Source organism: Taudactylus pleione, unplaced genomic scaffold (assembly GCF_031769625.1).
Source record: "Taudactylus pleione unplaced genomic scaffold, aTauple2 ptg000068l, whole genome shotgun sequence".
Classification (NCBI taxonomy): domain Eukaryota; kingdom Metazoa; phylum Chordata; class Amphibia; order Anura; family Myobatrachidae; genus Taudactylus; species Taudactylus pleione.
Window position 1 is genome coordinate 2,757,948 of NW_028284470.1, and position 27,244 is coordinate 2,785,191.

The window sequence follows — 27,244 nt, forward strand, 5'->3', positions numbered from 1 at the left end:
GGGAACACCCGAACAGCATTCAGGTGGACTCGGATCCCCGATGTTCGGAGTGGTTCGGATTCCACAGAATCCGAACCACTCATCTCTACTTACAGTACAATACAATGCAAGACAAGGACATGGTTTATAAACATTGCTGCAATAGCGATCATAACACTTAAATAAGCAACAGGACATAAGCAACATAGGGGTCAATCTAATTACACACGAAGGGTGCGAGTTGCCATTGCCAGCAACAGCACTGCCACGCACACCCCTCGCGTCTGGCTCCGAATCCAAATTCGCATAATTTTGCTCAGAGCCCTATGAGGCTGCCAGCACTTTTATGCAAATTCGGGCTGCTGTCTAGTGCGCCCATTGTCGCAATGACTCGCACCCATGAGTACATCATGTGTAATTGGATTGACCCCCAAGTGTTAGGTGCCCTAGTGGGGAGTAAGGAGTAGATGAAAGTATAAGTAAGGAGAAGCACAAGAAGATAGAGGGCCCTGCTCGTGAGAGCTTACATTCTAAATGGGAGTGGCAGACAGACAGGGGTAACACAAATTGGGTAGGTGCATGAAGCAGCGGGTTAGGGCTGGATGGCTTTGATGAAGTAGCGGGTCTTGAGCAGGGGCGGATCCAGAACAAAATGACGGGGGGGCACCATGATAGGGGAAGGTGTGGGAGGGGGTATTTTCTGGGAAAGTGGGTGTGACCACATAACAAGGGGAGTGGCCTCATAGAAAGGGGCGTGGTCTCAGGGAATGCCATACTCTCGAGCCACATCGTAGTTTTCTTAATGCTGCTGCATGGAGTACATACAATTAATTACCAAGGCCAAGACAATTTATGTCTTACCTGCCAGCTGGTGTTCTAAGCTCTGTTGATAGTTGTCTAAATCTTGGAAAGTTTCAGACCTGTCTGTAAAAGAGAGAGGAAATAAATACCTACATTTAGAACTGTCAAATAAGTTAGATCCCTCCCCCTGAATCTGCAACGGCCAGCCAACATAAAGCATTAGAATACATGGATCTCTCTCATTGCCCTCTCCCTGCCCATATCTATATTATTGCCCCCTCTATAGTAGGGGTGAGTGGGTTGGGATTTCTGAAATCCGAACCCCCCCGAAGCCCCCCCGATCCGAGTCAGGCTCGACTTTTCCCGCCTGACTCGGATCTGAAATCGAGGCAAAACGTCATCATCCCATCTTCCGGGTCTCGCGGGTTTTGGATCCTATATAAGGTACCCGCGTCGGCGCCATTTTCTCACTCGGCTGTGGACAGTGAGAGGGAGGGTGGGAGTTAGGGCTGGCTGGGCTGTGTAGTGTAGTGTAGTGCAGAGTAGTGTTGTGCTGTGCTGCGCTGTGCTGCTGTTGTCCACTACTTCAAAGTCCATAGGGGCTGGCTGTGTTGTGCTGTGCTGCTGTTGTTAATAGGGGCTGTGTCCACTACTTCAAAGTCCATAGGGGCTGGCTGGACTGTGTTGTGCAGTCAGTTCTCCATAGGGGCTGTGTCCACTCCAAAGTCCTGTGCAGTGTCCCAGTCCTAAAGGGGTGCTGTAGTGTTGTCCAGGGGGGTGCTCTGTCCATCAGGGGTGCTCCCCCCAAGTGCTAAAAAAATATTTTTTGTGTGTTTGTGAATTGTGTGCGCAGTAGCCGCACGTGCATCAACAAAGTAGTGCCAAGCGTGCGCCTGTGTCATAAGTAAAGGGCCGGCTGGCTTGACCATTAAAGGGTGCTGTAACCCCCAAAGTACACTCCAGTCCAAACCAAAAAAAAAATTATTTTCTGTGTTTGTGAATTGTGTGCACTGTAGCCGCACGTGCATCAACAAAGTAGTGCCAAGCGTGCGCCTGTGTCATAAGTAAAGGGCCGGCTGGCTTGACCGTTAAAGGGTGCTGTAAACCCCAAAGTACACTCCAGTCCAAACCAAAAAAAAATTATTTTCTGTGTTTGTGAATTGTGTGCACTGTAGCCGCACGTGCATCAACAAAGTAGTGCCAAGCGTGCGCCTGTGTCATAAGTAAAGGGCCGGCTGGCTTGACCGTTAAATGGTGCTGTAACCCCCAAAGTACACTCCAGTCCAAACCAAAAAAAAATAATTTTCTGTGTTTGTGAATTGTGTGCGCAGTAGCCGCACGTGCATCAACAAAGTAGTGCCAAGCGTGCGCCTGTGTCATAAGTAAAGGGCCGGCTGGCTTGACCGTTAAAGGGTGCTGTAACCCCCAAAGTACACTCCAAACCAAAAAAATATATATTTTCTGTGTTTGTGAATTGTGTGCGCAGTAGCCGCACGTGCATCAACAAAGTAGTGCCAAGCGTGCGCCTGTGTCATAAGTAAAGGGCCGGCTGGCTTGACCGTTAAAGGGTGCTGTAACCCCCAAAGTACACTCCAGTCCAAACCAAAAAAAATATTATTTTCTGTGTTTGTGAATTGTCTGCGCAGTAGCCGCACGTGCATCAACAAAGTAGTGCCAAGCGTGCGCCTGTGTCATAAGTAAAGGGCCGGCTGGCTTGACCGTTAAAGGGTGCTGTAACCCCCAAAGTACACTCCAGTCCAAACCAAAAAAAAAATTATTTTCTGTGTTTGTGAATTGTGTGCGCTGTGGCTGCACGTGCATCAACAAAGGAGCAGCGCCAAGCGTGCGCCTGTGTCCCATAAGTAAAGAGCCGGCTGGCTCATTTCTTACAGGGTGGTGTAACCCACAAAGTGCACTACTCTCCAGCAAAAATAAAAAAATATTTTCTGTGTTTGTGTGCGCTTTAGCCACACGTATATATCAATATAACATAAATGGAGGACCAAACTTTCTCCGATAAAAATAAAATAGGGAAAGATCAAGAACCACTTCCTTCTAGTGCTGTTGCTGCTGCTGGGAGTTGTTCATCATCCTAGAGAGGAAGTAGGAACATCACTACTTTTACTAAACAATTGACCCTCCAACAGTCCCTAGCGATGAGGATGAAGTACGACAGCAGTCATCCTGAAGCAAAACGTATAACTGAGGCCTTGACTGCTATGTTGGTGTTAGACGTGCGTCTGGTATCCGCCATTAGTGTAGTGGGATTTAGACAATTGATGGAGGTAGTGTGTCCCCAGTTCCAAATCCCGTCTAGATTCCACCTGCATCCTCAAAGCAGCAGCGACAAGCGTGCGTCTGTCTGTTAAAGGGTGGTGACACCCTCAAAGTGTGCTACACAAACAATAAAAATATTCTTCTTTTTTCTGTCTTTGTGAATTGTGTGGGCTGTAGCCGCACTTGCATCCTCAAAGCAGCAGCGACAAGCGTGCTTCTGTCTGTTAAAGGGTGGTGTAACCCTCAAAGTGCTCCAAAAAATAAAAAACAATTTTTTAATGTGTTTGTGACTTGTGTGCGATGTAGCCGCACGTGCATCAACATAGTAGCAGCGCCAAGCGTGCGCCTGTGTCATAAGTCAAGGGCTGGTTTGGACATCTGGTCCGGACTGAAGGACGTGCCAACAATTTCTGACAAGTCTACTGTCACTGCATATGATACTGTCCTCAAAGCAGCAGCGACAAGCGTGCATCTGTCTGTTAAAGGGTGGTGTAACCCTCAAAGTGCTCCAAAAAATAAAAAACTATTTTTTTAATGTGTTTGTGACTTGTGTGCGATGTAGCCGCACTTGCATCCTCAAAGCAGCAGCGACAAGCGTGCGTCTGTCTGTTAAAGGGTGGTGACACCCTCAAAGTGTGCTACACAAACAATAAAAATATTGTTCTTTTTTTTCTGTCTTTGTGAATTGTGTGGGCTGTAGCCGCACTTGCATCCTCAAAGCAGCAGCGACAAGCGTGCGTCTGTCTGTTAAAGGGTGGTGTAATCCTCAAAGTGCGCTCCACAAACAATAAAAATATTCTTCTTTTTTTTTCTCTTTGTGAATTGTGTGGGCTGTTGCCACACTTGCATCCTCAAAGCAGCAGCGACAAGCGTGCGTCTGTCTGTTAAAGGATTACATCGGTGACAGCATCCAAGTAGGCATGTCAGACAGTCCGTACCTGTACTGGTAGGAAAAAGAAGCAATTTGGAGGTCCCTGTACAAACTGGCTCTATTTTACCTGAGTTGCCCCCCCTCCAGTGTGTACTCCGAAAGAGTGTTTAGTGCAGCCAGGAACCTTGTCAGCGAAAGGCGTAGGAGGTTGCTTCCACAAAATGTGGAGAAGATGATGTTCATAAAATTAATTATCAACTCTTCCAGGGAGACCAGCCTCCAGAACGTACAGAGTGACCTGTGGTTGTGGATTCCAGCGGGGACGAATTAATACTCTGTGAGGATGAGGATGTACACAACACTGAAGAGGGTGAGGAATCGGTGGATGAGGAGGATGAGGACGACATCTTGCCTCCGTAGAGCCAGTTTGTGCAGGGACAGATTAATTGCCAGCTTGTTTTGTGGGGGCCCAAACGAACTAATCATTTCAGCCACAGTCATGTGGCAGACCCTGGCGCTGAAATGTTTGGTTTGTTAAAGTGTGCATGTCCTGTTTATACAACATAAGGGTGGGTGGGAGGGCCCAAGGACAATTCCATCTTGCACCTCTTTTTTTTCTTTGCATTATGTATAGTTTGGGGCCTAGTTTTTCAAACTGCCATCCTGTCTGCCACTGCAGTGCCACTCCTAGATGGACCACGTGTTTGTGCCGCCCACTCGTATCTCTTAGCATAGTCATCCAGCTACCTCGGTGCAACCTTTTGGACATAAAAACACTATTGTGAGGTGTTCAGAATAGACTGGAAATGAGTGGAAATTAAGGTTATTGAGGTTAATAATAGCATAGGAGCAGAAAAACCTACAAATTCTGTGATTTTAGCTGTTTTTATGCTTTTTTTCAAAAAAATACAGATCCAAAACACAAAACCCAGAACCCAAAACACGGAAGGGTGGTTTTGGCAAAACCAATCCAGATCCAAAACACGAAGAAAGATCCAGATCCAAAACCAAAACACAAAACACGAAAAGTGGCCGGTGCACACCCCTACTCTATAGCCGTCTCATTGCCACTGCATATATCCCTGATTGCCTCCTCCATAGCTGGCTCTCATTACCCGCTCCAAAGCTCTCTTACTGCCAGTTCCTACCATATAACACTGAACCCCTCACAGCACACACTGACCCCCCTCACAGCTCACTCATTGAGTCCCTCACTGCCCCCCTAACAGCATCCACTGCCCACCTCACAGCACTCATTGTCCCTTTTATTGTCCACCTCACAGCACTCTCCCACCCACCACACAGCGCCTCCCCAGCCCCTTTAACAACTACCTCACAATATCCCCTCGGCCCATCCAAAGTCCATCTCACATCACTCCCAACTCACTAGCACCCTGTGCGAGACATTTTTGAGCGCCCCCTTCCAACTATATCCAGAATTAAACTTTCAATATATTTAATATTGAAAAACACACACATTGACCCTCACAGGAAAGAAATAAAACAAATTTGTAGTGTTCACTCTAGGTCCGGCAGCAGGCAGGGCGCCGGACCTAGAGATAGGGCACTTCTGTGTGCGCGCCTTTGGTGCGTGCGTGCCCGAAAAGGGGTCATGACCAAAGAAAAGGGTGCATGTCTTTATGACGCATCCCCTTTTCGGCACTCCTGGGGGCGTGCCCGGTACTTATGGACATGCCGGGCAGCCCCCAAGCACTGCGGTTGGCTGGGGGAGACACCGTGTGCCATTGGCTGTGGAGACGCCATGCAGCTATTGGCTGGGGGAGATGGTGTGCGGTCATAGGCTAGGGGAGACGTCGCTGCGCCGCGATTGGCAGGGGAGACACCTTAGCACATCGATTGGCTACTGCAGCACAAACAGCACCAGTGGGTCCTACAGGACCTGATAAGTTTTTAAAACTGGGTCCCTAGTTTGCTATAGCGAGTATTTTGCGATCCCTGGTGAGTATGCGGGGACAGGTATGGTAGGTGACAGGGTGAGTGTGCGGGCAAAGGTCTAGTAGGTGACAGGGTGAGTGTGCAGAGACAGGTCTGGTAGTTGACAGGGTGAGTGTGCAGAGACAGGTCTGGTAGGTGACAGGGTGAGTATGTGGGGCAGATATTGTGGGTGACAGGATGAGAGAGTCTGTAGGCAGCCCTCCTTCTGTGTCTCCATCCACAACAGCCCCCTGGTTCTGTGTCTCCAGCCCCAGCAGCCTTCCTCGTGTCCTCCGCAGCTCCTTCCTGTTCCTCCATCCTCAGCAGCCCCTTTCTGTGTCTCCATACCCAGCAGCCCCCCCCTCCTGTCTCTTCGCCCCCAGCAGACCCCCTTCTGGACCTCTGTCCCCAACAGACCCCTTTCTGTGTCTGACTCCAGCAGACCCTCTTTTGTACCCAGCAGCCCCCTTTTCTGTGTCTTCATCCTCAGCAGCCCCCCTTGTGTCCCACGTAGCCCTCCTTCTGTGTCTTCATCCTCAGCAGCCCCCCTTGTGTCCCCTGCAGCCCTCCTTCTGTGTCTCCATCCTCAGCTGCCCCCCTTGTGTCCCCCGTAGCCCTCCTTCTGTGTCTCCATCCTCAGCTGCCCCCCTTGTGTCCCCCATAGCCCTCCTTCTGTGTCTCCATCCTTAGCAGCCCCCCTTGCATCCCCTGCAGCCCTGCTTCTGTGTCTCCATCCTCAGCTGCCCCCCTTTTGTCCCTCACAGCCCTCCTTCTGTGTCTCAATCCTCAGTGGCCCCCCTTGTGTCCCCTGCAACCCTCCTTTTGTGTCTCAGTCCTCAGCTGCCCCATTTGTGTCCCCCGCAACTCTCTTTTTGTGTCTCAGTCCTCAGCTGCCCTCCTGGTGTCCCCCGTAGCCCCCCTTCTGTGTCTGTCCTCAGCTGCCCCTTTGTGCCCCCCGCAACCCTCCTTCTGTGTCTCAGTCCTAAACTGGCCCCCTTGTGTCCCCTATATCCCTCCTTCTGTGTCTGTCCTCAGCTGCCCCTTTGTGTCCCCCGCAGCCCTCCTTTCATGTATCTATGACAGTGCTGCTGAGCATGCGTAAGGGGGCAGCAGAGGACAGATAATCTGTCCTCTGCTGCCCCCTTACACATGCTCAGCAGCACTCTTCCATGTCCCCAGCCGCCCCCACACTTACCTTCACACGCTTGCATTGCTGCTTCGGGCTCCCTCGAAGTGGCTCCAGCGCTCCTCTCTTTCAGCGGCGCGTGTGACGTCATGACGTCACGCGCATCGGGTCTTAAATTAAAAAAAAACTTTATTGGCTGTGGCGCCGGAATCAATCATAGCAGCTGCACGGCCCGAGGATGGCTGACAGCAGCAGCCTAATCCTGGTGGCGGCTCTGCAGCTACAATAAGAGTAAAAAAGAATCTCCTAAACAACAGGGGGGCACTTGCCTGGGTGCCCCCCCCCCCCCTGAATCCGCCTCTGATCTTGAGAGAATTTATACAACACTGGGCCTGATTCAGACCCGCTCGCGAGCGCTGAGTGCTCGCAAGCGGGTCGATGTTGCCCAAATGCGCATGCGCACGATGGTGGCAGCTCCGTCGTTCGCATGCGCGGGACACGAATAACGATGGCCAAGCTGTCGTTATGGGTCTCGCACCAAAGGGGGCGTGCTGTCGATGGTGATTGACAGCACGCCCCCTTTGGTGGGCGTGCCGGGGGCGTGGTTGCCCAGACAGGCGTTCCATGGAAACGCCTACCATCTGGGGCCGGCCCCACTGACATCACTAGTGATGTCAGTGGGAGTGCTTTTGGCTCTGATAGAGCCAAAAGCACTCCAGGGCTTGCGGCAGCAAGACCCTACCGCAAGGGTCTCGTCGCAAGCCCGATGGTCGCGATGGTCTTGACCATCGCGACCATCATTTTGGTCGCTCGCTATAGCTGTGGGTGGTCACCCACAGTTATGCGAGTGGCCAAGAGGCCGCTCCAAAAGGTAGGAGGGACGGCCCTGATTCAGGGCCATTGTTCTCACACTCTTTCCACTGCTGTGAGCTGGGCTGCTAAGGGTCCAGAGAGGCTGCTGCTGCTGAGCATCACCAGTCTCTCTCTGCCTGCTGTACAGGGGGGAAGAAATCATTGTGCAATGTGCGACACACTTTTACATTTTGTATATTCTTAGTAGGGGGTGTGGCTATGCCTCCAGCCTTTGGTCACGCCCCCTCCGGTACCCGGTCCTCTCCTCGCTCTCTATGGCCCTGATGAGACTCCATTGCTTCTACAAATCATGGAATCTCTCCACATCGGATGCACTAACCCTTGATAATATAATGTATTGCTGTGCGGTAACCAATGCTGAATGTATGTCCACATTATTTGCCCGGAGCAGTCCTGCTTACCAGCATTTCCTAGTAACAGGTCCTTCATCAGTCTCAACCATCACGGGGAGCACAACCTCCCGAGGGTCCATATCTCTTCCAGACATAAGCGCAATAGAGAAATCACCAGGAATATGGCACAGACTAGCTATGTGCTTGTGCGGTAGACTATTAGAGTTAACTATGGGGGAGATGTGCTAAGCCTTGAAAAGTGATAAAGCAGAGAGATATGAAGTACCAACCAATCAGCTCCTAACTGACATTTTTCAAACACAGTCTGTAAAGTGATAGAAGCTGATTGGTTGTATTTTATCACTCTCCACTTTATCACTTTTAAAGGCTTAGTACATCTCCCCTTATGTGCTTAAGTTTGGCACAAATGGTTCGGGTCCGCCCAGACCCTGCACACGGACCAACTACCCTCATACGATGCCCCTTATCCCAGCCCCTCTCAGTGAGAATGATCCTTATTGAAGAAAATTTATTTGAATTATTAAGATTATCCAATTACCTGAACAGTTTAGAAACATGGTTGTATAACACATGAAGGGGCTGATTTAACAATATGCACATTTTCACCTCTATAAGTTTAATTTCTTATCGATGCAATAGCAGATATTTTATCGGGTCAAGTTACATAATCACTTTACTTCAGGGTTCTTACCTGGCTGAGCATCTGTGCTTGTGCGGAGAGCGAGACAGGTCAGAACCCTGAAGTAAAGTGATTATGTAACTTGACCCGATAAAATATCTGGTCGAGCATAGTTACCGGAGATGGAGTTAGTTTTCGGGAGGTTGATGACTGGATAATTTTCGCACTACATTTGCGAACGTAAAGACAATGACCGCAGTAGAAATATCTGATATCTAATTTGGTCCTTTTTGTTAAATACCCCCAGATTCTCAAAAATACGGATTTGCCACATTTCTGTAACTTAATAACCAGGCTTCCCTAAGCCTGATAACTAATGGAGGGTACACACGTTCAGACTTGGAGACTATCATATAACGATAACGATCGTTATCTGGTCGTCCTGCATGTGTTGGATGTTCGATATCGAACATCCAACACATGTATCAACCCCCCAACTACTATAACAATCGCGGGTCCCTATAGTAAACAGGCTAACCTGGTATATCGATATCGATATCGACCATCCGTGCCCGCACATCGACCATCGTTTGATTGTTTGAAGGGGCCAGAAACTGGTCGATTTGAACGATAATGATATATCAATATAGTTATCGTTCAAATCGACCAGGGAAATCTGACCATGTGTATGCACCATAAGGCATAACAAGAAACAATAGTTGTTTTCCATTAACAGTACCAAGTTTAAAAGTGTTATACCAGGGAGGTGTCCTGTTAGCCTTACTTTAGGAAAATGGGCATGGAATATTCATTATATAATATAATATTAAATAGCAATCTGTGTTTCCAATAGCGCATCTACTGTAAGCTCACACATGGTTTATGTTCAACATGACTATGGGAATGCAGATTGTATATATATATATATATATATATATAGTATTTGTTCAGGACCTAGCAATGGTAACGATATTGATTCTGCTACAGTAGTAATTAAACCTTTTAACACAACCTAAAATACTGAGGACTTTGCAAAATTAAAGAGGGATACTTCACTATCACACCTCCAGAAAATGTCACAAAGTTAGAAATGACTGAGTTAATTTTCTTCCTAGCTTTTTCAAAAGCACTTGGATCCCTAGAACCTCTCCACACGTATCTGGGCACGCTCTCTGACCAGACTACTCTCACCAGAGGCCAGTGAGGACAAATTTCCGTCAAATCAGCCTTAGCCTTCAATATAAGGTCAATTCCTTTATTTGACCGACATCATTCCCACTTAGGTCAGAAAAAACCTCACCCAAAACCAGGCAATGGCAAACAAGCAATATGTTATAACGAATAACAACCCAAGTGAAGGAGAAAAATTAAAAAAACCTCCCGTGGACCTCTTAGTAAGCCAATTGAAATTAGGCCCCCTCGGAGGAAAAATTAAAAAATCCCTTCACACCCCCAGTTTTTGAATGCTAATCATTCAAAAACTGACAGGTAGACTACGTTTTTGGGTTAGCGCAACAGGCGCAACTTAAACCTTATCGCAATGAATATAACTCTTAAACGCTGCTGACTTCCATCGCCCGATGCTCTGAATCCCTGACCTTGAGTAACCACTAGCCGCAGCGCAAATAGCTGCTCCAATGCGAAAAGAGTGAGTACCGTAATCCTCACTCCTTAGGCCCAACTTGGTAAAACAGCGCTAAAATATGACAGAAAACTGGAATTTTGTGAGGGGCAAGGAGTTTAAATGCACAAAGAACTGAGCGCCACCTGCGGGGCGCAACTGAAGGAGTATTGACACTAAGCGAAATGGGCAAATTGCCCCTTTAGGGTGGCTTTTTAACGATATCCAACGTCCCCGCCCTAATTGATCTGTTTTGGAACGGGGAATTTTGCAAAGCACCGATTCTTTTTTAACTAAAACATGTAAAACCAACAAACCTGTGTCCAAAGAACTCTTATTAGCAGCCACCAATTCACTTACTCTAAAGGCACCAAAAACGCAAAAGAAAAAGCCGTTCTAGAAAGGGGTTACCTCAAACTCAGGCCCTGATTCAGAGCTGGACGCTCTGACAGAGCGCTCGCTCTGAATCAGGGCCGTCCCTCTTTTTTGTGACCACCCACAGCTATAGCGAGCGGCCAAAATGATGGTCGCGATGGTCAAGACCATCGCGACCATCGGGCTTGCGACGAGACTCGTGCAGTAGGGTCTCGCTGCCGCAAGCCCTGGAATTGCTTTTGGCTCTATCAGAGCTAAAAGCACTCCCACTGACATCACTAGTGATGTCAGTGTGGCCGGCCCCAGGCGGTAGGCTTCCCATGGGAACGCCTCCGTCTGGGCAGCCACGCCCCCAAAGGGGGCGTGCTGTCAATCACCATCGACATCCATAACGACGGCTTGGCCGTCGTTATTCGGGTCTCACGCATGCGCATGACGGAGCTGCCTCCGTCGTGCGCATGCGCACTTGGGCTCAGAGCTCGCGAGCGGGTCTGAATCAGGCCCTCGGAGTTCGCTACTGATGAAAGCACTGACAACAGGTCCTGTAACAAATTTAAGTCGATAGGTCGACGGGCATCGGCAGGTGTCTGGTTCTCTCTGGCCCAGCCTTTGAGGGCTTTGTAAAGGATGAACGACCTAGTGGGGTCATGAACCTGGTACAATTTAGAGTGGAACGAGGCACCAGCCAATGCCGTGGACATAGCTGACTTTGACCTGCCCTGCTGATAGTGACCCCACACAAAGGACAGCAAACATTGTTACATAGACTCACCCTCTTGTTTGTGCCTAAGCCCGATGGCGGAACTCCCGGAGACAATGTAGTCATTTGCCGCTGGGCTCCAGCCCTTAAGGGGGCACCTGGCTCCATTATCCCCCAGGCCATTCCGGGCACTGCTATGGAGCGGCGTTAATACAAGGGGTGCGGTTGCATCCCCAATTTGCCGGGCGTCCGCTGAGTGTGTTACCAGCGGGCGCCCGGCTCCTTCTTTCCCCCCGGCAGTAGCTGTAGGAACGGAGCTCACTCCTGAGCTCCGCTTCCGGGTCCCACAATGCACTATGGGAGTGACGTCATGACGTCACTCCCATAGTTCCAAGGAGCGGGTGCCGGGGATGGAAGGCAGCAGCACTGGAGCGGGGTTTCAGCTTTTTTTGTGTGTGTGTGCGCTCGCGGGGGGGGCTCACTACAGGGGGCATTATTGGTGGCTCACTACAGGGGGCATTACTGGGGGCTTACTACAGGTGGCATTACTGGAAGCACTATAGGGGGCATTACGGGTGCTTACTACAGGGGGCATTACTGGGGGCTTACCATAGGGGGCATTACTGGGGGCTTTCTACAGGTGGCATTACTGGGAGCACTATAGGGGGCATTACGGGGGCTTACTACAGGGGGCTTACTACAGGCGGCATTACTGGGGGCTTACTACATGGGGCATTACTGGGGGCTTTCTACAGGGGGCATTACTGGGGGCTTACTACTGGGGGCACTACAGGGAGTTTACTACAGGGGGCTTACTACTGGGGGGACTACAGGGGACCTCACTACTGGGGCACTGCAAAGGGGGACCACTACTGGAGGTACTGCATAGGAGGACCATTACTTGGGGGCACTACATAGGCGGCACTGCATAGGGGGACCTCTACAGAGGGCACTGCACAGGGGGACCACTACTGGGGGAACTGCATAGGGGGGCAGCAGCTGGGGCTGGCATAGGTGCTGGGGAAAACGCGGAATCTATCAAATTGACAATTGACAGGTGTTGACAACGAGATAGCGGATGCGCTTTCACGTTTCAAATATGATAGATACCGCGTTTTGGTGCCGGGGGCTAACCCCCTCGGTTTAACTACCTACCTAAATCTGCCGGCACCACCAGCGATGATGCCTTATTTCTCATCTATCTGTGCCTATCTGTGTGCTCACTCCGCGATGAGGACTTACAGTCCTTGGCTGGGTGGGATGCCCCGCATATTCGACAAGAGTGTCAAAAACAACAATTGGAGTCCCTAGTACACTTTCCATCATTAAATGCGAAGCATTTACCCTTTGCTACATACCCTGAGCCTCCCTTGACCCCTGCCGCTGGTTTCCCGCCCTGTACCTCATTTCCGTTACTTGTCTGTTGGGTGACCTCTAGCCAAACTTCCACATCTTTAAAACCCAGGGGCAGGGTCGGGTTCCCATCCTGCTTTCTGCGAAATTTCTCATCATAATCCCGCCAAACATATTCCCTGGATTTCATGAACATCTCATGCATCAAGAAAATGTACTTGATCACGTTGGGATGCTCATTGAGCCTGGTCTCTAAGTAGCAAGCTGCAAACACCAAAAAACCCCTTAATCACTGGTGGTAACTCCTAAAGGCATTCTCTCCCATACCCCCCTGTCTCATATCTTCCGTGAGGGTAAAAACATCAACATACTTCCCTTTTCTAATTTTTTCCCACATCCTTTTTCTCAAACCCCTAGTTACTGCCGTATTGGAACAATGTACCATTTCTGAGTACAATGTCGGTTCCGCTTGAGCGGCAGAAGCATTGGAACCTTTACGCTTTGAGCTCTTCTTAACCGGCTGATGCGCTATCAATTTTGCCAGTTTAAGCGGGCGCTTAGGTGACCCTGATGACTCACTGCTAGCACTAGAAATGGATGAAGAACTGTCAGATAAATCATGCATAACTTCATGCTCACTGTATCCAGCTGGACCTGGAAGTTCGGATACTTCATCTGCAGCATCTACCACCTTGCCGGATGAGTCCCTCATTGTCTCCAACTGCTCGACATCGTGCTGTCTCCTTTTCTGTGCTCTCGTAACCTGAACCGATTGCCCTGATGAAACTCTAGGCTGAAACTCGGGTACAAAAGCAGAAACCGTTAAAGCAGTGCAGGAGGAAGGGGTGCAGGTTCCATGGATGGAGGAGGTGGCGGGGGAGGGGGAGAAGCTATGACTGTGGAAACCGATTGCACCTCATTTACGTTCCCAGATGAAGACAACTGAGAAAATGATTGCCGGGCATGTGCACCGCAGCCCCAGAAAATTGCGGCATATTTGAGGTAGGGTAACCTTGCAACCAAGGACCCTGTGGCCATAAGCAGTCTGCCACGGGGACATGTACGTGCTATGTAGTTGTGGCGAAGTTGCATAAGGAGGCTGCCAATAGGGGAACTGCCCGGCCACCGAAATGAGTGGGGTGAAAACCGGATATGATACAGGCAATGAGGCACTACCCTGGGGGAAGGACATTGCATGCCGAGCTGGCGATGACCATGTGGGTTGAACATGTGCAGGAGAGGAAAACACTGAAGAGAATTGCGAGCTAAAAGGGAGGTTAACAGAGACTGGAAAGTAAGGCAGTATTGATGTGACAGAGGGAGAAAAAGCTGAATAGGAGTAACCCGCTGCAGTCCTAGAAGTGAAAAACGGAGAAGGCTGCGCAGGTAGATTAAATGTAGTAGCCATAGAATGATGGGAAACAGTAAATTGGGAAAATCCTGCAGGGGGCGCCCCTGCTAATGTCAGTATGCGTTTGTCTGTGAATCAACCACAGGAGCCCCTGCAGTTGACACCAGCAAACCTGATGGTGGAACAGATGCAAGGGGCACCCCCGCAACTGCCGACATGGACCCATGATGGGATCCAGCCGCAGGAGCCGCTGGAAGCGCCCCACAGCTGGTCTTATATCCCCTGCCTGAAACACCACCGTAGGGACTGCAGACAAAGTCCCTGCTAGCGGTGATATGCTGCCTGGCTGTGTGCTGGCAGGGGCGGGTCCCGCGAACCCCGCACGGAGGTCTTGGAAACCCGCGCCTCGCCTCATGGGGCTATCACTGAGAGACGCAGCCGGGGATTCACAGTCCCCGGTGCTCGCGTCATCAGCTACTTCCTCCCCAGCCTGAGCGGCAGTCTCACGGCTCGTGGGAACACTCGAGCCATGTTGCGCGCCGGAGCTTGGCAAGCCACTTCCCCCTCCGGCGCCACAGCAGCAGGTAAGCGAACACCCACGCTGGGGTGCTTGTAGCCCGCGGCTGACAGTGGGCGGGCTGCCCCAGCCAGCCGCTGGGGGGGGGCGCAAGCTTTGGACGGGGCATAATGTCAAGTTGAAGGGGTGAGGAGCAGCTGGGGAATTATCACTAAAAGGGGGGAAAAGAAAATTAAAGAATGAACAGAGGGTATAAAAGGTGAAAGTAAAGAGGGGATTAAAAGAATTAAATGAAAGGAAGAAGAAACAGGAGATGAATAATGGAAGAAAATGACAGAAAAATACCTGAAGTAACAAAGCCACAAAATAGATTCTACTCAGCCTGACTTGCAACTGAAAAAGAGGCTGGACTAACTTTCAAACTGGCCCTTAAATACCCCTGCAAAGTATACGCCCCCTTGTTACCTTCTAATTGGCTACACAGCACCCATACAAAACCAACTAACCCTGCCTAGCAACAGATTACTTACACTACACAATTACAAAAAATGAGGACTCTTAAATAGCCTCGTGCTTAAGCAGCCCTCATCTAGTCTTATCATCACAGATGTCACAGAAAAATAAACACATATAAAACATACACACAACAAAAACATATGATGATTTACAAAACGTTATCAATTACTTAAACTTGTTCTTTACTCAGTTGAGATAATGTAACCTATAATTCGGAGACTTAGTTAAGTGACATTTAGCTGAAAGCTAATTGATTTGTGAAGGAAGCAATGATCTTTATAATGAAATGGAACCATGACAAGTGGCAATCAATGTAAGGGGAAAACATATTGTAAATATCGAAGGAAAAGCTTTTGTTTTAAGAGTCTAAGTGGCCAGAATGTCAGACTGTTACTAAGTCCATGTGGTACCAAACTCAATAACTTCCACTGTAATACAACCCCCTGGAATGAACTACGTTCCACAGAATATACAGGCTGTGTCACTCGCTATTGGCCCCAAAGTTCTTCTTATAACTTTTAAAGTAATTGACGTAATTTAGAGAAATGTGACACAGACATACCTTGGTCTATGAGAAACATGAGGAAGTCATAGCAAGTGTTGGAAGTAGTCGCCATTAGCATCTAGGCCAGCTCTTCACTCATGCACGAAGTGAAGGCCAGCTGCTCACCATCCTAGTCAGCAGCGTAGTACAAAATTCAAATAGGAGAACCGCACCAACTGCCAGTGAGGATGCAGCCAGTGAGGATGCAGCCAGTGAGGATGCAGCCAGTGAGGATGGCAGTTAGTGTGGTTTCGCTATTTGAATTTTGGTCTGCGCTGCAGACACCTCTGGAGTCGCCACTGTTTGTCAGTAGATATTCCTGCTCCTGACAGTGGTGTTGTATACTGTGGCATCCACAATCATTGTGTCTGTGTGTTATGTGCTGATATGAACCTATATACAGCTGAACTAAGCGTATTTGAAAACTGAGTTGATAAAGGCATGCCGAACAATTTACTGAGCAGTTTGGAGGTCAGAAACCACCGTCAAAATTCACCATTCGGTATCTGGTGAATAAACTTTGGGACCAATTGCGAGTGAAACACCCTGTGTATTATATTACTGGCTTGACACCTGAAGTTCCTCCAGCCGATGCTCTCTGCCACATACAGGGACAGATGTATGAAGCTCTGTGAAGTGATATAAGTGGAGAGTGATAAACGACCAACCACTCAGATCCCAACTGTCATTTTTCAAACACAGCCTGTAACTTGACAGTTAGGAACTGAGTGGTTGGTCGTTTATCACTCTGCACTTTATCACTTACCAGAGCTTCATACATCTGTCCCTGTATGTGCATCAGACCCCCCCCCCCCCGCGCGCGTGCGCCGCTGGCACTACCTACGGAGTGTCACAGGTGCCAACCAATTAAGCTATGTGATAATTGCACTTAGGGCCTGATTCAGACCCACTCGCGAGCGGCTGTCCACTCGCAAGTGGGTCGATGGTCTGCACTGAGCATGCGCATGACGGAGGGAGCTCCGTCGTGCGCATGCACCAGGCGCGACGAGCGAAGGACTTTCCTTTGCTCATTGTGTCTGATCAAAGGGGGTGTGCTGTCGATGTTGATTGACAGCACGCCCCCTTTGGTGGGCGTGCCTCCCTGACGGGGGCGTTCCCAAGGGAACGCCTACCGTCAGAAGCCGGCCCACTGACATCACTAGTGATGTCAGTGGGAGTGATTTTGGCTCTGATAGAGACATAATCACTCCGGGCCTTGCGGTTGAAAACCTCAACCGCAGGCTCCGGCTCGCAGTGGCGATGGTCGCGATGTTTTCACACCCTTTTCGCATTATTTTAGTTTCACCTGTAGTTATTACAGGGCAATTGGAGTAGAATTAGTAAAATTCTACTCCAACCCATAAGTATCACTTATTTTTAGTAAAGCAGATCGCATTTCCCATAATTGTAATGGGAAATGTGATCCGACCACAGTTACTAAAAATAAATTGTAAAAAAATACCGGGGGAAGCCCTGTGATAATAACGCCACCTGGAGGTGGCGTTATCCAGGGTCTCCCCCGGTTACCGAGCTCCCACTCTGCTCTAACGGGGAGAGCAGAGGCGGGAGCCGGTACCAGTAATCAGCTATGTGGTCTAAACAGACCGCAAGCTGATTGCTGTAAAAAAAATGGAAACATTTTTTTTTTACTTACCTGAATCCAGGGACCGGTGATCGGGCCTCCGGTGATGGCTCCTCTCCGGTCAGCTGGTCTCCCACAGTGCACTGCTGCCCGGTCATCAGGTGATCGGGTCCCAGTGCAGTATGGGAGATCACCTGACCGGGAAGCCCGGAGAAGATCACCGGAGGCCAGGAGGATGCAGGTAAGTGTAATGAAGGGAGGGGGGGTCACGGGGGGTCCGCGATGGGGACGGGGCTTAGCATCGTGGGAGGTAGCAGCGACGGTGGGTCGGCGCATGCGCGGGCTCTTAGTTGCGGTATTTTTTCTGAAAATACCGCAACTAGAGTGCGGATGGGATCCGCAGGGACAGAGCTTTATCGCAAGCTCTGTCCCTGCAAGGGATTTATAGTAACTCCCTGTGATATTGCCTGAATTCGCAATGCGAATTCACTCGGTAATATCACACTACAATCTGCATTCAATATGCGGATTGTAGTAAATAGAGCCCTTAGCATTAATACCATGTAAGGTTGCACTATATATTATCCTTACTCTTTAAAAATATATATTAACAGATGCAGGGGATCCGATATACAAACCAAGCAGTCTGGCAGCAGACTGTCAGTGACTAGTGTATGGGGACAGCCGACCATTCCGCAATAGGAAGGTAAGTAGGAGATATCTGTGATACTAGTGTATATGGACAGTGGCCATTCTGCCAGAGGAGAGTAAGCAGTAGATATTTGTATTCTAGTGTATGGGGACAGCGGGCCTTTCCGCCAAAGGAAGGTAAGCAGGAGATATCTGTGATACTAGTGTATGGGGACAGCGGGCCATTCCCTCAGAGGAAGGTAAGCAGGAGATATCTGTGATACTAGTGTATGGGGACAGCGGGCCATTCCGCCAGAGGAAGGTAAACAGGAGATATCTGTGATACTAGTGTATGGGACAGCGGGCCATTCCTGGAGAGGAAGGTAAGCAGGAGATATCTGAGATACTAGTGTATGGGGACAGCGGGCCATTCCGCCAGAGGAAGGTAAGCAGGAGATATCTGTGATACTAGTGTATGGGGACAGCGGGCCATTCCGCCAGAGGAAGGTAAACAGGAGATATCTGTGATACTAGTGTATGGGACAGGGGGCCATTCCGGGAGAGAAAGGTAAGCAGGAGATATCTGTGATACTAGTGTATGGGGACAGCGGGCCTTTCCATCAGAGGAAGGTAAGCAGTATATCAATAAAGTGTTACAAAATGTTAATGTTGCAGAATAACCCAAAGCGGTTAATCATGATCATACATTATTTCTTGCCTGATGATAGGCTGACCTGGTTCTAAAGCACGGGAAAGCCAGAAAGATGAAATAATGCATTTAGTTATAGCTGCAGGAGGTCATGCAGAAATCAATAAATTCATATCATATGCAGGCGTGTATGTGAATGTCAAATTAAGGTTGAAATACCCTTAAATAGAATTGTGCAAATAATACATTTTGTAGTCTTCAGTAGTCAGAGCCTGTTTCATGAGCTAGACTTCAAGAATGGGCCGTTATCATTAGCCTCTGTCACTGCTGGACAATTCATTTCAAGCTGCAGCCTGTTGTGACCACATGATAAAACACGTCAATCCTTGATGTGGAAATCACTTAGCCAGTTTCCAATGTTCTGCTGCAACGTCAACCCTACCATGTCCCTGAAATTCTATTTCTCTTCAGGATATTTCATAACATGTATCTTAACAGGGAACCATCAATGACAACTGGTAGTCACACTAATGGAGCGTACACACGGTCAGATTTGTCAGACTTGTCAGATTTGTCAGATGAACGATTGAACGATTAAACGATCTGAACGATTTGAACGATTTTAACAAAGTTTTGAACGATTTGAACGATTGAACGATTTTTGACTGCATTAAAATGAATGGAATCGTCCAAGTCTGACTGCAAACCCATCAGATGTCAGAAATCGTTATCTGACCATCGGGAACGCGCATCGTTGATCGTCCATCGTTCAGGCATGTCAGATATGAACGATTTTCCTTCAGATATGAACTACTGAACGATTTTTAAATTGTTATCGTTCATATCTGAAGGAAAAATCTGATCGTGTGTATGCACCATAAGGCAGTGATTCCCAACCTCGGTCCTCAAGGCACACTAACACTCCTGGTTTTGGTGATATACATGCTTGAGCACAGATGGTTAAATCAAAATAACTGAGGTACTAATTAAGTCACCTGTGCTCCAGTATGGCTATCCTCAAAACCTGGACTGTTAGTGTGCCCTGAGGACCGTGGTTGGGAACCCCTGCACTAAGGGGTGAAGGTCCAATCATGAAACCCAGTTATTGACCCAGTGTGCTGTCAAAATGTATATTTTCAGGACGTAAAGTAATGCCGCGTACACACTTGCCGATATTTTGAAGACAACGATATCGTTATTGTTCACAATATCGGCCAGTGTGTATGCGTAAAACGACCATCTATTCGCGCTCCGGCTGGTCCTTTACGATATCCCCAGTTGGCTGTACATGCAGCCCAATCTGGGGATATCGTGAGCAATGCCATTCTCCCCCCATTTTTAACAAAAGAACCAATTAAGCTATGTGATAATTGCACTTAGCATAAATACCATGTAAAGTGGCACTATATATTATCCATAGTCTTTATAAATATATATTAACAGATGCAGGGGATCCGGTATACAAACCAAGCAGTCTGGCAGCAGACTGTCAGTGACTAGTGTATGGGGACAACAGGCCATTCCGCCAGAGGAAGGTAAGCAGGAGATATCTGTGATACTAGTGTATGGGGACAGCGGGCCATTCCGCCAGAGGAAGGTAAGCAGGAGGTATCTGTGATACTAGTGTATGGGGACAGTGGGCCATTCCGCCAGAGGAAGGTAAGCAGGAGGTATCTGTGATACTAGTGTATGGGGACAGCGGGCCATTCCGCCAGAGGAAGGTAAGCAGGAGATATCTGTGATACTAGTGTATGGGGACAGCGGGCCATTCCGCCAGAGGAAGGTAAGCAGGAGATATCTGTGATACTAGTGTATGGGGACAGCGGGCCATTCCGCCAGAGGAAGGTAAGCAGGAGGTATCTGTGATACTAGTGTATGGGGACAGCGGGCCATTCCGCCAGAGGAAGGTAAGCAGGAGATATCTGTGATACTAGTGTATGGGGACAGCGGGCCATTCCGCCAGAGGAAGGTAAGCAGGAGATATCTGTGATACTAGTGTATGGGGTGTATATCTGTGATATCTCCTGCTTTACCTTTTTGATGAATGGCCCGAAAAACTTAATTTTTACAATTGCAGGTGAAAATGGGCATTTTCACCTGCTTTTGTAAAAATTAAGTGATGATGAATAGGCCCCTAAGATTTTATATTATTACATAGAGCTGTTCATTTGTATTGCCCCTGCATACAAACATTTCTTATCTGCTCACTATATTGGATATAACAATATTCAGAAAATAGGTTAGAGCAATATCCATGTGCTCCACAAAAATAAAGCAATGGAATAATAAAAGTATTAGAATGTGCATCAGTCACAGATGGTTGTGTCCTCCTGAAGAGAATCTAACAAATAAAAGCACAATGATTCATCTATTACTTATTCCATGGAAATTATATATTTGATCATAATGTGTATCCATATATTAATAAATGCACTATAAAGACATACAATACAATAAGAAAATGGAGTCTCTTATAGCAGCCTTGAAACCCAGATAAACACTCTCATGATGTACAGTAACAATGTTTATATTCCTGAATTGGTAGTAGCATTGTAAACTGGTCATTATTGTCCATGCACTTAATGTAACACTGGCTGTGATGATCCACATAAAAGTATCAACCTTGCTGACTTAAAAGTTCCAATTCACAATGCTGGCGCTGACAGATATAGTGGAGCAGCTCCTTTGGGGGGGATCATGTGTGATCACGACAAAACGTGCTCTTGATCAGCTTACTTTTGAACCATAAGTTAGTAGATCAATAAAGTGTTACAAAATGTAAACTTTGCAGAATAACCCAAAGCGTTTAATCATGATCATACATTATTTCTTTCCTGATGATAGGCTGACCTGGTTGTAAAGCACGGGAAAGCCAGAAAGATGAAATAATGCATTTCGTCATAGCTGCAGGAGGTCATGCAGAAATCAATACATTCATATCATATGCAGGCGTGTATGTGAATGTCAAATTGAGGTTGAAATACCCTTAAATAGAATTGTGCAAATAATACATTTTGTAGTCTTCAGTAGTCAGAGCCTGTTTCATGAGCTAGACTTCAAGAATGGGCCGTTATCATTAGCCTCTGTCACTGCTGGACAATTCATTTCAAGCTGCAGCCTGTTGTGACCACATGATAAAACACGTCATTCCTTGATGTGGAAATCACTTAGCCAATTTCCAATGTTCTGCTGCAACGTCAACCCTATCATGTCCCTGAAATTCAATTTCTTTTCAGGATATTTCATAACATGTATCCTAACAGGGAACCATCAATGACAACTGGTAGAGTCACACTAAGGGGTGAAGGTCCAATCATGAAACCCAGTTATTGACCCAGTGTGCTGTCAAAATTTATATTTTCAGGACGTAAAGTAGTGCCACGTACACGCTTGCCGATATTTTGAACGACAACGATATCGTTATCGTTCACAATATCAGCCAGTGTGTATGTGAAAAATGACCATCTATCCCCAATCGGCTGTACATGCAGCCCAATCTGGGGACATCGTGAGCAATGCCTTCCTGCTGAATGCAGCATGGCCCTGCTCCCCCCCCATCGTCATCCGTTGCTGGTCAGCATTGGCAAGTATGTATACACTTGGCGATGCTGGCACCACCTGCCGGGCCCGCCGGTGACTATGTTGCCGCATACACACATCGTCTAGTCTGTATGTGGCTTAAGAGTGGTCAGGTGGTACAGTTACTGTACATCATACTTGCCTAATTTTTGTTACTCCTCTCCAGGAGAAGCCCGGAGAATATATACAGCAGGGCCTGGCTCACGTGTCATTAGGCCCCGCCCCTGTCATTGATCCGTGAGGAAGGGGCGGGGCTAAAATTATGCAATTCACGTAATTTTACCACCCCATCTGTACGGACCAACAATTCTCAGTTTTATCTCCCCATCCTGCCACTTAACTAGGAGATCCTCTTCACTAGGAGTTTCACCCACTGTTCCGGAGGTGGGGGGGGACTACCCAAAAAATCAGGAGTCTCCCAATCCTTCCTGGGAGAGTAGGTAAGTATGAGTTACACAGTTAGTTTTAGAAATTAATTGCAGGCTTCTTAAGTATGCAGTTGAAATGATGAGGAGTTAAAATCAAGTACTTAGCTTATTCATTATGTTAAGTATTCAAAATACTTTTAATACAATTAATATACATCTGTGAATTGGTTGTTTTCATGATGTTTTAATGATGCAATGAAGTCAGGCCAGACCATCCTTAAAGGAGCATTCTATTCTAACTACAAAAATGTTTTTTCTTAATTGTGCTTAGTAGAGGGGGGAAGGTATATACTAGACACAGGGGTCTATTTAAGACCTTTCGTAGTTTGACCCTGAAAAGAAAAATTCCTCAATGCTGCACATACTGTAGCAGCTATAAGAAATTATCTATCGGGGCTACTTGCTAGGACAGCAGCTCCTATAAGTGCCCGTCTCTGCGAAGAATGAATAGTGGTGATAGCTCTCTGTATGACTTTTTGACATAAATTATCTACTGCGCATGAATGGCCCACACCGTATACTGTAGGCTGCAAGGGAGGGATTCAATGATCCGAGATGTAGTTATGTGACCGGTGGCAGGGCTGCCATCAAGGGGGGACTGTCAGGACTACAGTTCCGGACCCTCTGCCAAAGAAGGAGGGCCCTCCTGCTCCTACCGCCGCTATTGCTTGACTTCTGTCTGATGAACCGTAAATGAATGGGACCCCCCACCTGCCGCTACTGCCTCGCCCGGCATGTATGAGGTGCCTGACTGACCTGTGCTGTGACTGTACGCATGTCAATAAAGTTTTTTTTATCCGGTGCGCGTGATGTCATGACGTCACCACGCCACTAAAGCAAAGAGGAGCCACAGCGCACTTCTAGACAACCCTAACCATACAGCAGAAGCATGGACCTTACCTGGAAAAAAGGTAAGAGTATTCATAGGCTGCCTTGCTGGGGAAAAAGGGGATTGGCTGAACGAACACTGGGCCTAATTCAGAGAATGGACAAATATTCTCTGAAAAGTGCTGCGGAATATATGTGCGCTGTATAAATAACTGGTAATAAATAAATAACAAACATTTTAAACTGAAAAGCTTATCTAGATTTTAGTAAGGCTTTTGACACTGTTCCACATCGCAGACTGTTAAATAAACTGGAAAGCATGGGATTGGATACAAAGATAGTTGAATGGATAAGATCATGGCTGCAGGATACAAAACAGAGAGTTGTAGTAAACAGAGTGCAGTCTCAAGAGGGAACTGTTACCAGTGGAGAACCTCAGGGATCTGTACTTGGACCAGTGCTTTTTTTGTGACATTGCAAATGGTATTGAAGGGAAACTATGGCCTTTTTGCAGATGACACAAAGGTATGCAACAGGGTAGATACACCAGGAGGGGTAAAACAAATGATTGATGATCTAGGTAGATTAGAGGAATGGTCAAGAACGTGGCAACTGCAATTTAATGCCAAAAAATGCAAGATCATGCACTTGGGTCTCAAAAATCCAAAGGCTAAATATAGTATAAAAGGCACTATACTGGAAACTACTGAAGAGGAAAGGGATCTAGGAGTCACTATTTCAGATGACTTAAAGGCAAGCAAACATTGTAACAAAGCAATGAGGAAGGCAAGTGAGATGTTTGGTTGCATAGGGAGAGGAATCAGTAGCAGAAAGAAAGAAGTGATAATACCACTGTATAGGTCATTGGTGCGTCCTCATCTCGAATACTGTGTTCAGTTCTGGAGGCCATATCTCCAGAAGGATATTAACACATTAGAGACTGTACAAAGAAGGGCAACTAAAATGGTGCAAGGTGTACACCACAAAACATACCAGGAAAGACTAAAAGATCTTAATATCTATTGTCTGGAGCAGAGAAGGGAAAGGGGGGACATGATAGAAACGTTCAAATATATAAAGGGTTTTAACAAGGTAAAGGAAGGAGACAATCTTCAAAGAAAGAGAAGTAGTAGAACAAGAGGACATGTTCTGAAACTAGAGGGAGGTAGGTTCAGGGGAAATTTGAGGAAAAATTACTTCAGAAAGGGTAGTGGACAAGTGGAATAGCCTCCCATCAGAGGTGGTAGGGGCCAAGACAGTAGAGCAATTTAAACATTCATGGGATAGACATAAGGATATTCTTCAAGACGTAAGGATCAATAAGGGTTGAGGTAACAATATGTTTAAAAATAGGGCAGACTAGATGGGCCGAGTGGTTCTTATCTGCCATCAAATTCTATGTTTCTATGTAAGGAAATTCTCTCCGACCAGGACAAAAAAATCCAAATATGGAAACACTGGTCCTGATTCAGATATCACGTAAACCCGATGGTTTATGTACATATGCGATGGAGGGACATCTGTGCATGTGCAGGACCCATTCTCGGACCCGATCATGGCCACAGTGCCCCTGAGGATGGGGAGGCGGAGGCGCTGATATGCATTCCTAGATATGGGGGCATATCGGCCCCATTTCCTGTAAGTGCCAAGGCCAGGGCCTGCGTCGTATGATACAGATTTCCTGGCCTTGCAAGCGGCCACGAGCAGGCCAGGTTGAGTAAGCTTTGGCTCACTCAGCCTGACCAAAGCAGCAACCATATTGAAAGTTGGTAGTGATGGTAATCCTAGGCATTGTCTACAGACGCTGCACATGGATCGCAGATGCATGCAGGAGGTATCTATTTCCTATAGACACCTCCTGCTACATTAGTATATTAGTTGGATGGTATTGCACAGCCACTTCCTTGCGGCTGTACAATGCCGTTCACATCTTAATCAGACCCACTATGCCTTAACATTGCCAGACTTTCTTGCAAACAGGTTGTTGTGAACCAAGAAAACAGGGGGGAAAACAAAACAAAACTTGAAACACTGTGTTTCTTCCTTGAAATTTCCTTGTGAATCTTCCAGTGTCTCTCTTACTGCTAATGCAGCCCAGCAATTACACCGGTGTTTTAACTTTGGATGTGGGTGTTTTGATTTTAGTTCTAAATCATCATTTGGTTTTGGCAAAACCACCATCCAGTGTTTTGGTTTTGTTTCAGTTTTGGATTTCTTTAAAAATTTATAAAAACAGCTTAAATTCATGTAATTTGGACCTGTTTTCATTCCTATAGTATTATTAATATCAATATCATTAATTTCCAGTCAATTCCATTCCATGAAAGAAAGACTTAAATGCAACCCAAAACACGCAAGATTCGTTTTTTAGATCTGAGTTCCAAACTTGGCGAGATTCTCCAAGTATTTTTTTGTTTCTACTCGGAACTCTAAAGTGATCCGAGCCAGGACTCGGTTCGACTCAGTTTGGGTGTGCTTTAACCCTTGCCTCTAGGACCTCTAGGTGCATCTACTGTACACTGCTCCTGTAGTCCAGCAGCTATCACCTGTGCAGACAGGACCGGACTTCTGGCAAATGCTGGAAGGGCCGATGGCCAGATGAGCCCGTCCGATGTAAATCCCCGGCCAAGCAGCGCCACCTCCTGGCGCTCTGCTTGGCCAGGGATACTGAAAGATGGGGACGGGGTGCGAGGCCAAGCCCCTGTGACTCGCAACACACTCCTGTGAGGTGAGATCATGCCTCTTTTAAAGCCAGACCCCGCCCCCTTTGCCAGCATGAGCGTGCCTTCGGCACCCATGCAGAGGGACTGCCCTGTGTGCAGATCACTGTATAGAATACTATCAGGCACAAAATAGACCGGTTGGTGACTAACCACTCACAAATGAGTGACTGAAAAACATTTTTGTGGTGCAATGTAACCTGTGCAAAAGGAAACTAGCAAATATGGAATAAAGATCTGATTTAGTATTAAACTTGCACCTTTAGTAAATTACCTTCTATTTGCTAAAAGTATACCAAAAAAATCCCCCAACCATGTGTGAGGTACAGGGGACAATTGGCTGACTTGTACAGCGGGGGCTTGGGCAATGATGCAATTCCCTGGGAGGCATGCTGGAGTAGGGATGGCTATCAATGGGTGAACCATTAATGGTGATCAGTGTTACATCAATGGCAGTAAACCATCAAAGGGAAACCATTGATGGTTTAAATCATTGATTGGCATCCATGCTGCTCGTGACGACAAGATGCCAAGCCAATTAGAACATCTCTGCCATCAATGGCAAAACCATTGAGCACCAGTGGTAAACCATCGATGGTTCTTAACCATCGATGGTCGATGGGCATCCTTATGTGGGAGTCTGACCCACACTCTCAAGAATCCGGGAGAGTGACCCAAAATTCTGGAGCCTTCTGGAGGTTCCCGAGAGCGTTGGGAAGTATGCCATAAATCCTTCCTGTCTATGGCCCTGATTCAGACCCACTCGCAGGCGGCTGTTCCCTCGCAAGTGGGTCAATGTTCTGCACTGAGCATGCGCACGACGGAGGGAGCTCCGTCGTGCGCATGCGCCAGACGCGAAGAGCGAAGGACTTTCCTTCGCTCGTTGTGTCTGATCAAAGGGGGCGTGCTGTCGATGTTGATTGACAGCACGCCCCCTTTGGTGGGCGTGCCTCCCTGATGGGGGCGTTCCTAAGGGAACGCCTCCCGTCAGAAGCCGGCCCACTGACATCACTAGTG

General features: G+C 47.6%; 1 long non-coding RNA gene across 3 annotated transcripts in view; it reads right to left on the reverse strand.

The window, feature by feature from the left end:
• The window catches only part of LOC148534341 (uncharacterized), a 65,364-nt gene that overhangs the window by 32,231 nt on the left and 5,889 nt on the right, over nt 1–27,244 (reverse strand). For 2 of the 3 annotated variants that reach the window (XR_015877663.1, XR_015877662.1), the window contains exon 2: nt 841–903. This is a non-coding gene — a long non-coding RNA (uncharacterized LOC148534341). Of the gene's footprint in view, nt 1–840; nt 904–13,522; nt 13,966–27,244 lie in introns of those variants that run through there. The other variant, XR_015877664.1, reaches the window with a different exon arrangement.